The sequence below is a fragment of the Talpa occidentalis genome, unplaced genomic scaffold, assembly GCF_014898055.3.
Source record: "Talpa occidentalis isolate TD23 unplaced genomic scaffold, MPIMG_talOcc4v2.1 talOcc4.3, whole genome shotgun sequence".
NCBI lineage: Eukaryota > Metazoa > Chordata > Mammalia > Eulipotyphla > Talpidae > Talpa > Talpa occidentalis.
Window position 1 is genome coordinate 34,187,838 of NW_023603184.1, and position 10,198 is coordinate 34,198,035.

Sequence of the window (10,198 nt, forward strand, 5' to 3'; positions counted from 1 at the left end):
AAGCTATCAGCAGCATGACCCACATGGCACAGGCAGGCCTCTCCTGTCTCACCTGCTGCCCCCTCCACAGTGTATTTCAGTCAATCCACCTGTTCTGCTTCTCACTCTATCTCTAGTGAATCCTCTCACCCCCCTACCCCCATCCACCTCTGGCCTATACCCCAGCTCTTGTATGTATAACTAAAATAAATCTTAAAAAAAAAATAGGAAAAAGACCCCCCCAAAAAAATAAATAAATAAAGGAATTCCATCCCAACAATGCAGTAGTCTAAGAGCTGCTGAAAGATAAGGCCAGAAATCACCGCAGACCTGTGTATTTCTAACTTCACATCTGAAAGACTTTCAATCAGATGTAGCAGGAAAATCTGCTATTGTGCCCAAAGGATACTAGGAACCTAAGCCAACCCAAATACCCCTAATCACTTCAGCAGTGCTATAGTTTTTCACAGTAATGAAGAGAGCACCAAAGGCAGATTAGGTAAACACACAGAAGCCACCTTTATGCAGTGAATTCAGGTTCCTATAGTTCTCCAGCAGCACCTCCTTGTACAGATTCTTTACAGCAGGATCCATTGCCTCCACTCTTCTTGGCTGAACTCCACAACCACATCTTTGAATGTCACGGTTCCTAAAACATTAAGTTCCTTTTCAGTCACAGGTCATCCCCCAAAATATTACCAGCTAAGAAATTGATTTGGAAAGGACAGGGTGGATGACGTGAATATACAACAATATGCCCAGCCTTTAGAATAGTGTCTGGGCATACTGGGCTCTACATAAATACCACTAATGAATAAATCCCCTCCTGTCTTATAAGGGCTTTCAAGCCATTAATTGTTGCACTTTCCTGGCCAGCATTCTCAACCTTGTTATTATTGCAGCACCTTTTATCACATTAAATATATACCAAAAATACACCACAGTAGTAGGTTTGGCATGGTGACATGCATCTGAGAAAATGTGATCCTGTGCCTCTGAATTACACTGTGTTGTAAACCAAAATTACTCAATAAAAATATAAGCAAATACATCTCTTCCCTTGCTCTACCTCAGAGCCAGTCTCCATGAATTAGCAGTCTGTTAATTTGCCTTTTTCCTTACCTTCTCCCTCTGTAACCTAGATTCTACTCCCACACATTTGTTATTTCCACGATAAGGGAATACACTACCCATGCTATTTACTGAATCTTTAAAGGATTTCTCCTTCAAATATCCTCATCCTTTACTGTCAGTGACATCACATTTTCTTCTATTACTTTGGCTACTTCTTTTCAGTATCCTTTGAAGTTTCTTCTACTCCTGTCTACAAAGTTGAGATTGCTCAGGATTCTGCCCTTTGTCCCCTTCACTTTTAATCCTGAGCATTCTTTGGGTAAATGTAATTTCTACAGCTTCAATTATCATCTATAATCATGATAGAATCAAGGTATAGAGAATATACAAAGATAAAGTATTTTCCAAGCATATATGACCAACTAAAAGATTCACTATCCTGTGGGAGAAGATGTCTCATGTGCGTAAATTATTTGGTAGCAGTATACAAAGACCAAAAAAAGACAGTAGAGTGGCACCTAATTCACCTGCAATTTGCCTGTTGGTGAGTCAGTTTCCATTTCCTCCTCTTTAATGTACCCCTTCTGGAGCAGGACAGAATCCTTGCAGGGCATACCTGAGAAAATGAAGCAAAACATTAATGAGACAAGTTTTTTCCCTGGAGAAACTTTTAATGATTATAGTAGTCTTAACATGCTATTCATAGGAACCATCTTTAGAACTCTGAAAAATATCAGTCCCTACCAACACTCAGAATATCCAGGGGTGGGGTCCAGATCTTTCATTTTTAAAAAGCTGTAGAAGGGATTCTGATATTCTACCAGGAGTTGAGAACTACTGGATCAGAGATAAGAGGGTTATGGAAGAAAATAAGCAGAAATCAAATTGGGCATAGAAAGAGCTGCGTAGCACCAGCGTCAACAAAAATAGAACAGTTTGGCTGTGAAGACTCCTTGTAGCCCAAAGACCGAGCACACTACAATTCCAAACCCCTGCACTCTGTTGCCGCTGCTGAGCATAAACAATGGGATTTTTTTTTACCAGACCTATTATGTTCATAAGAGACATTCTTTAAGATTTTGTGACCTAATTCTTGAGTTTCTAATGCACAGATTGCCTCTGACCACAGAGATAGTCCCTAAATGTATACAATGCTGTTACCTACCTCTTATTTTTACCTAAGGATATTAGAAAATTACCATTTACTTCTAAAACAAGTACTTTGTTATAGAGTAATTAATATGCTCTACAATAAACAGCCCACTTTCCACAATGGTATACAACCGGTAACCACACCTCAGAAGAGCAGGAGCAGCTGACTAGAGATTTTTTGGGTACTGTTCCCTGGGGTTGACCTCACTTTCGAAGCTAAAAATAAAGCTTCATTATTAACCTTTCCTCACCACAGTGGTGATTATTTCCATCAACAGAGCCAACATACTATTTTGAAGCCTCATGTATGATTACAATAGATTACAAAAATAATTAATCCTGTCCTAATTAAAGCCTAACTTAGCCACCACCGGCTATAATTCTATTGAGTTTTATCCAACCAATCCCTGCCTTACATACATTAATTCTATTCTAGGGTTTGTTTCCTCTGTTTTGCTCTGCGTTACACTATACACAAACTTAGGTAAGTCTGGCCACACTGAACTGACTCCTTCAGGACATAAAATGAGCGGCAACCAATTCTCTTCTCCAGTCCTTTGATGAGAAGTAACCCAAGAATTACATTCCTAAGGTTTTGCCAAGATTCATCAGTTACACCAATGATCCCCAAATGCCAAACTATGGACCAACGATTATGCTTTATTGATTCAAGGTGATATAAGAAAAAATAGAAATTATGTAGTTTAAGTTTGCTATGACATTAAATTTCATTCAGTTTTAAAGACTGTATTTTTAATGTTTAATTTCTTTTTGTATATAATAGTTACTGATTTCAGAATGCTCATGAAAAAAAGAGTTGACAAGCCTAAATTGTTTCTACAGCCACCTTTAACTTTAATGACTTGAAAGTATGAAGCCTGAGAATCATGTTATTACATAAAAGCCTCAATCTTTAATTTCCCTTGTGATTTCTTCCTTGACCCAGTTTACGTACCAAGTTTACGATAATTTGTTATAGCAGCAATAGGAGAGAAATACAACTCACTACAAATAAACAGCCTCTCAACTTCATCTCCAAAACTGTTCAAAATAAAGCTTAATAACTGCTTCATAATCAACAATTTCAATAAATTATTTCCAATATTAATCTTAACAGGAACATTTGTTACATCATAGTTGAACATTCACTTCCTAAAAATTTTCTTAGCTCAAAACACCATCTTTCCTGAGTCTTTGATCTTGATTACTCTTTTCTATCTGCTTATCTGTTTTTCTTCTTTTGCTCAGTGCTTCATTCGTTTTTAAGAGAAAGACTAAATATGCCACAGTAACAGTAATCACCACTGTCCCATCATTTCTTGTCAAATATCCAATAGACAAATATACAATAGTCTGCTACCTGGTTTTCCTGTTTTCAGAGCCCACATTAGAAAGGTGACACATTTTTTTCTGTAAAGAGCCAAATAGCAAATAGTTTAGGCTTTGCAATGAATATAATCTTTGTTAGAACTAATCAATTCTGGTCATGGCATGAAAGCAACTGTAAATATAAACAAATGGCCATTCTCCAGTTAAAAGTTTATTTCTGAAATTTCCAAAAATATTTAGCCTTGCTTCAGCTGTTGACCCCTGTTCCACTGATACCAACATATTTTTTAAAGGCAAACCAAATCATTAAACTCTAAACTGTGAGATCTCGTTGTTTGTCTCTATTGCCTATGGACTAAAGCTCAGGCTTCCTAATACACTAAAGATCTTTATGATCTGGCCCTTGATACCTTCTAGCCTCAGAAAAGGATAATTGCTCCTTATATAGGAAGGGTCAACTATGCTACCTCCAGTTTTCTATATACCCACCTTTGTCTTTATGCATTTCAATCACATCCCCCAAGAGGGTAACCACTTCTTTGGTGTTCTTTGGATGTTGTAAATTCACCCAAACTCTGACCTCTTCAGGGAGAATTGTCAGGAACTGTTCTAGCACCAACAGTTCTAGGATCTGCTTCTTTGTATGAATCTCTGGTCTCAGCCACTGAAGACAGAGTTCCCAAAGTTGGCTCAGGGCTTCCTGAGGCCCAGATCCTTCCAAATACTGGAAATGTCTAAATTTTCGACGACAGGTCTCAGAATCACATGTCTCCATGACTGGGGTGTTCTCCTGCTGCCAAACATATTTGCTCTCAGAATCTCATTTTGTTCAGAAGGAGTCAGATTTTGAGGTTTTCAGATAGCCATCAGTTTATTCAAAGGCTGCATCTTCCTAGGTAGAATTCCCACTGTAGTTCAAATTTGTCTTATCAGGATTCAAATTCTCAGGTTTGAGTTAAGCAATTATGTATCATATATATGCAGTGTGATGATTCAGCCGAATTATGTAGGAGATCAGTTCTAGGAGTTTCAGACACAAACCAAATATTCAGGTATCTGAGAAGCTAAAAAAAAAAAAGACCTGTATTTTGATGATGAATATGTATTAGTACACTGCTGACAAAATAGTACAATATTATTAAAATTATCTAAGAAAAATAAGAAAAATAAAACATGCCATGCATGTTTTCCTTCTTTAGAACAGAAAAATACTCTGTCCCTGTACCCCAGTTACCTCTCAAAAAGACAAACAAATCTCAAAAAAAGATAAATGAAATAGTTATTTGGTTAAGGAAAATTTTATAATTTAACTGCAATTAGATTTCTCTTGTACAGACAAATCATTCTTGTTTTAAAACTAAGGCATCATATTAGATATACCTAAAAAACCTCTTCCCAAATTCTTATTAAAACACCAATAAAATGAATAAAACTGGTAAAAGCACTAAAATTAAGGTAAGAGACAATTATTTTAAAAACGTAAGAACATGTATCTGTGAGTCACTTCATTTTAGGGATGTCATAGAGTACATTCTCTGATCATAATAATCAAAATTTTCATATTGGTAGAACTCATTCTGGGCCTGTCTGCCAAACCTCACCTGGATAATATAGGCTCTACTAAACATTTAGACTCACAAAGCTACCATATCATATTTGCCATCAGTCAAATATGTTTCTGTTGAACAGAAAACAGTTTGCTAACAGAGGGGTAACTGGCATTTTTCTTCGTGGGAATCCTCACAGTAAAGTTCAAATGCAAGATGAGAGTGCCCTACACAGGGTGGAAAGCATTCTCACTGAAAAGCCATCCCATAGCAGCCAATACCTCTCTGGCAATTCTGGGAGCACAAGTTCTCAGGGTTCCCTGAAAGGCTTGCCTAATTATGAAAGTCATCACGTTCAGGGAAATTCAGATACAGCTTTCTATATTACTCACAGTCCATATATTCAGGGGTCATGTTTATTATTAGCCTCTAGGCCATTAGTTCACAGCTGCAAATTTGCCACCAGGAAAAATTTGGCAATATCCAGAGACAGTTTTGATTGCCACAAATGGGAGCTGTTACTGGCATTTAACAGTGGAAGCTAGGGATGCTGCTAAACACACTATAGTGCATGACACAGCCCCTTATACCAGAATTATCCAGCCCCAAATGTCAATAATTCTAAGGCCAAGAAACCCTGCTAGAGGTAATATACAGTGGCTAAGAGTACATGCTTCCAAGTCATATTGATATCAATAAATACCAGTTATTATTATGTGTATGAACTTCAGCAAATTTATTTAACCAACACTTGAGTTTTCTCAACTGCAAAATGGATATAACAATACCTATCTGAGTTATAGGGATTAAAAGAACATTCTTCACTTCTTAGGAGATGGTAAGCACACAAAAGATTATCATACACAAACTTATGTCAGCTTGTTAGATCTTACTGATTGACCAAAAGTGTGTGGACAAAGTATTTCCTGTCCTCATCTATTTGTAATGTCCACCTGAATAGATCTTTCAACAATTCACATAAGGACTAGTAAACAGAACAGGGGAAGTACATACAGAGATCACAATGCTCAGAAGAGTTGGGACAAAAGAACATTTTGGAATATAACTTTCTGTAAAGTTGTATGTTCGGAAATGAGCAGAACCTGTAACACTAGAGGCAAAAGAAAGTATACTCTGGTTGATAAAGTTATTTCCACAGAGGTATGGAATATAGCTATCCTAACACAGCTATCCAAGTATGCTGGAATGAACAAGTGAATGAACTGCATGCAGCTCATAAGAGCCAGGTTTCTCATGTTTGAGTAAGAGTTTACAGATAACCAAGGACAACAGGCTAGACTGATCCATGTGGTAATGGTTACAATTGAAGATATCATTATGAACTTGTATTTAGTTTAACTATAGATATGGTGGCGGGAGAGCTACAGGGACTAGAATGATCTGAGGGAAAAAAATTAATAAAAAGAGAAAATAAAAATACCTACAGATGTGAGTATATACAGGGGTTAGTGTACACACATATTTCCTTGTTCTGTCAGCTGAGTGGGTCTAGAAGCAAGGATACCCCAGTTGCAAGAACACCTAACTCCCAGATTTTGGTTTCTAATGCCATTCTTCAATAAAAGGTACCAGGGCTCTGTGGGAGAAATGGCTGACTTTACGACTGGGGCAGGGGATATACAAGATAAGCCTGGAGTACCCTGCAGTACAGGACTGGAAAGACTTGCTCAAAAACAAAACAATACAGAACATTTATTGGGGCATGTCAAAGGTATACAAGGAACCAAATGCAAGAGCACCCAACGGCCAACGTTGAAATAATTAGAGCAGTAGAATAAAGTAATAACAGATTACAATCCAAACTATAAAATATCCACAAGTTATACTGATGTGTGACTGAATCAACAAATGAGGAAGAATAGACAAATGCTCCATGCAGAAGAATTTAAAATCACTTATGTACTTATTCCTCTAAGTATAACCCTCCACCCATTGAGTGCATAGTGATTTCCTTCCAAAGAGCATACTTTGGGAAAGGAGAAAGAGTAAATTTGTAGTGGGGAAACCTGACAAACACTACCTCAGCCAGATGATCAAGGTTACATCAATAATGATAAATCACACTGATAGGACCCTTGAGATCATGTAGTGGAAAGAGCATTTTATCTCTGATCATTCTCCCCAACCCCAGTCTAATCATGTGGGGGGGAACAGATAAATTCCAATGGATGGACTCCCAATGAACTAGTTGTCCAGTATTCCTCATTAGAAACAAGCCTGAGAAACTCTTGTAGCCAAGAGGAACATAAGGGGATATGACAATGCAATGTAATGTGACATTCTGGGTGAGACTAAGGTTAAGGAAAAAATCATTAGGAAAAAATCAAAATATTAATACAGTAAGAACATTAATATTTCAATATTATTTTATCAATTGTAACACATATACTATAATTTGTTACTAACGGAGGAAATGGTACAGGGTATATAGGAATCCTGTACCAGCTTCTCAATATTTCGATAAACCTAAATTGTTCTAAAATAAAAAAATGTGATTATAAAGTTGGTGGACACTTGTCTTATTCAAAAGGATACATTGTAATAACACAAAGTAGAAGTAGTGGGTAAGTCATTTGGTAAAACAGAATAAGATGAAGATAAATATAAAAATGAATTAGCAGACTTAAAATATTAATTGGAAGTAGTAAACAGCAGAAGGTACAGCACACTGAAGCAGTGATATTGTAACAGGGTGGTCCCCAGGAAAGGGGGAGGTTCCAGGTTCCCTGCCCCACCCAAATGGAGGGGGGAGCTGAGCAGAGAGAGGAGAAGCTGCAGAGGAGACTGAGGAAGGAAGCAGGATGGAGGCAGAAGGAGACCTGGAGGAGGCACATGGGGCCAAGAGACATGTGAAGAAACTGTGCTTGCCTTTTGGTCGTGGACTGGGTGACACAGATGTGGGTGAGAGACCCAAGGGGAGGTGACAATGGCGGTTTTTATCTTGATTTTGATTTTGCTCTTTTCCTTCCGGGCTTGTCTGGTTGTTTCTGACCCTTTTCTGTGGGTCCCCACTGGAAGATGCTTTAGACTTGTGGCAGGCTTTGGGGCCTTGCTCTGGGCCATTCCCATTTGGATGGAGTTTTACCCACGAGGGGATGGGCAACTTTGGGTGCTTATTTAGAAACTAGATTCTTTGCCTTTCCTGTCTTGTTTCCTAATTGTATTAAAGTTCCTTCCCATTAAAGTCTCATATGTTTTTGTGTTGATGCGGGGGTGGCAGAACCCATTTAGAATAGGCAGGTTTGGAGGGTCTGGGTGCACCTCTCCCTGCCCTGTAACAATATGATAGAAAAATCTAAAAGTATTTCCCAAAATGCCAAAGGTAATGAACAAAATTTTATGGTGAAAAAATTAAAATCTTGGAATTTTTCAAATAAAAGCGAATCACTCTATATGGCAAAAGGAAAAACAATCAAAACTAGCACATGAGAACTTATATGATTAAAAATCAACAGTCTTCACCCTACTATCTCCTCTCTATGCCCAGATTCACTCCATGGAAGTCATTCTGAAAGCTGCTGAAATTTAAAAAAAAATTTGAGTTATAGATTTGTTTCACTTGATCTTGTAGGTGTTCATTTAATTAAAAAGAAAATATTTCTACCAGTCATATTTTAAATTTAAGAGCTTTCTTGTTCACTGATGATTCTTTTCCAATAGAACTGCACTCGTTTGGCTGTTGTAAGATCATTTCAAATTTCTCTGATGATTTTAATTTGTTTTGTCCCCTAAATTCCCTTTAATTTTGTCATCAGGGTTTCTATTTATGTTGGGTTTTTTCCTTATTTTTTTGCTCACACTTAAGAATCCAATGTTAGGTTAATTATTACAGATTATCATATGAATTTCACCTTTTGCTATAACAATAGATTGGCTTCCTGGTGGCTATTTACCCCAAGGGGATATCTTACTAACAGTCACCTTGATCTAGTTGGGTGGGGGAGCTGGCTGTCAAGCTGTGGATCACCTACATATGAGAGTTAAGATTTTACTTTGAAATGTCAATATCCACACCAAAAGCCTTAGTTTTCCTCAGAGTGTTGATTCAATTTATTTAGGAAAGAACTTTTTATGGGGAGGAATACACAGGATCTCTATGTAGGTAAGAAGGGGATGGGCAGTTGGGGAGATGACTAAGAGCACAACTTGAAAACAAAGCTGTTATTAAATGTACCAAGTAACATAGTTAAATATATTTATAGCAAACTCCTCAGAAAACAAAATATTGAATTAACAATGACACAACAGAAAGGGGATACTAAGGCAACTTTCTCAGTCCTTAAAGGAGAAAGTAAATAACACAACGCATATTACAGGCTTGGTCTTCTCTGTAAAACCAGGTAGAATGTAGCTTCTATTCAAGCACTTAAAAGAATGCCTACAAAACCTGCAATTTATTACACAACCAAAAAATCCGCAATAAATAAAAAGTAAAATGAGTGATACAGACTATATTTGTTACCAGAATGAAAACAAGTTAACCCCAAACAGAAAAAAAGTCTCAACTACTTTGAAATCCAAATTTTGCTTCTAAAAAATGACTTTTGGATAAAAAGATAAAGTACATTGTAAAATATCTAACAATTAAAAACACCGCACATCAAAATATACAGAGCACATCAACATGACTGGCAATAGCAAAGCCTTACTTACATAATCAAGAATGGCATGAATTAAACATTCAACACAGAAAGTGAAAAATGCAACAAAATACACTAAGTGTTAATAGGATAGAACCGAACAAATTGCTCAGTGAAAATAATTACAGAGCTAGGAGAACAGGCAATGATCTTCAGGACAGTAAGCTAGCACTGAAGCTAGATTTCACAGGAGGAAGAGTTTGGATGACAGACGACCCAAGATTCAGTCCCAACTGTGGGTAGTCTAAATAATCTGTAAATGATGAATGAATATGGAACAAAGTTCCAGACTCTAAGAAACTGAACAGGTGCCTTTGCAGGTGGCGGAGACTTAGGATGAAGGGTGAAAGTGGTGACTTAGTGCCAGTGGAGGGGCATTAGGAAAACTCCGGTGATCTAAGTTTGAAGAATTTTACAGCTTCAAGGAACGTGAGCTAATTATGGGGAGGAATAGTG

At 37.3% G+C, this 10,198-nt stretch overlaps 1 pseudogene; it reads right to left on the bottom strand.

Annotated features, from left to right (window-relative positions):
• Positions 1 to 1,571: 1,571 nt before the first annotated feature.
• On the bottom strand, positions 1,572 to 4,564 carry LOC119254959 (zinc finger protein 215-like; annotated as a pseudogene).
• Between the last annotated feature and the right edge of the window lie 5,634 nt (positions 4,565 to 10,198).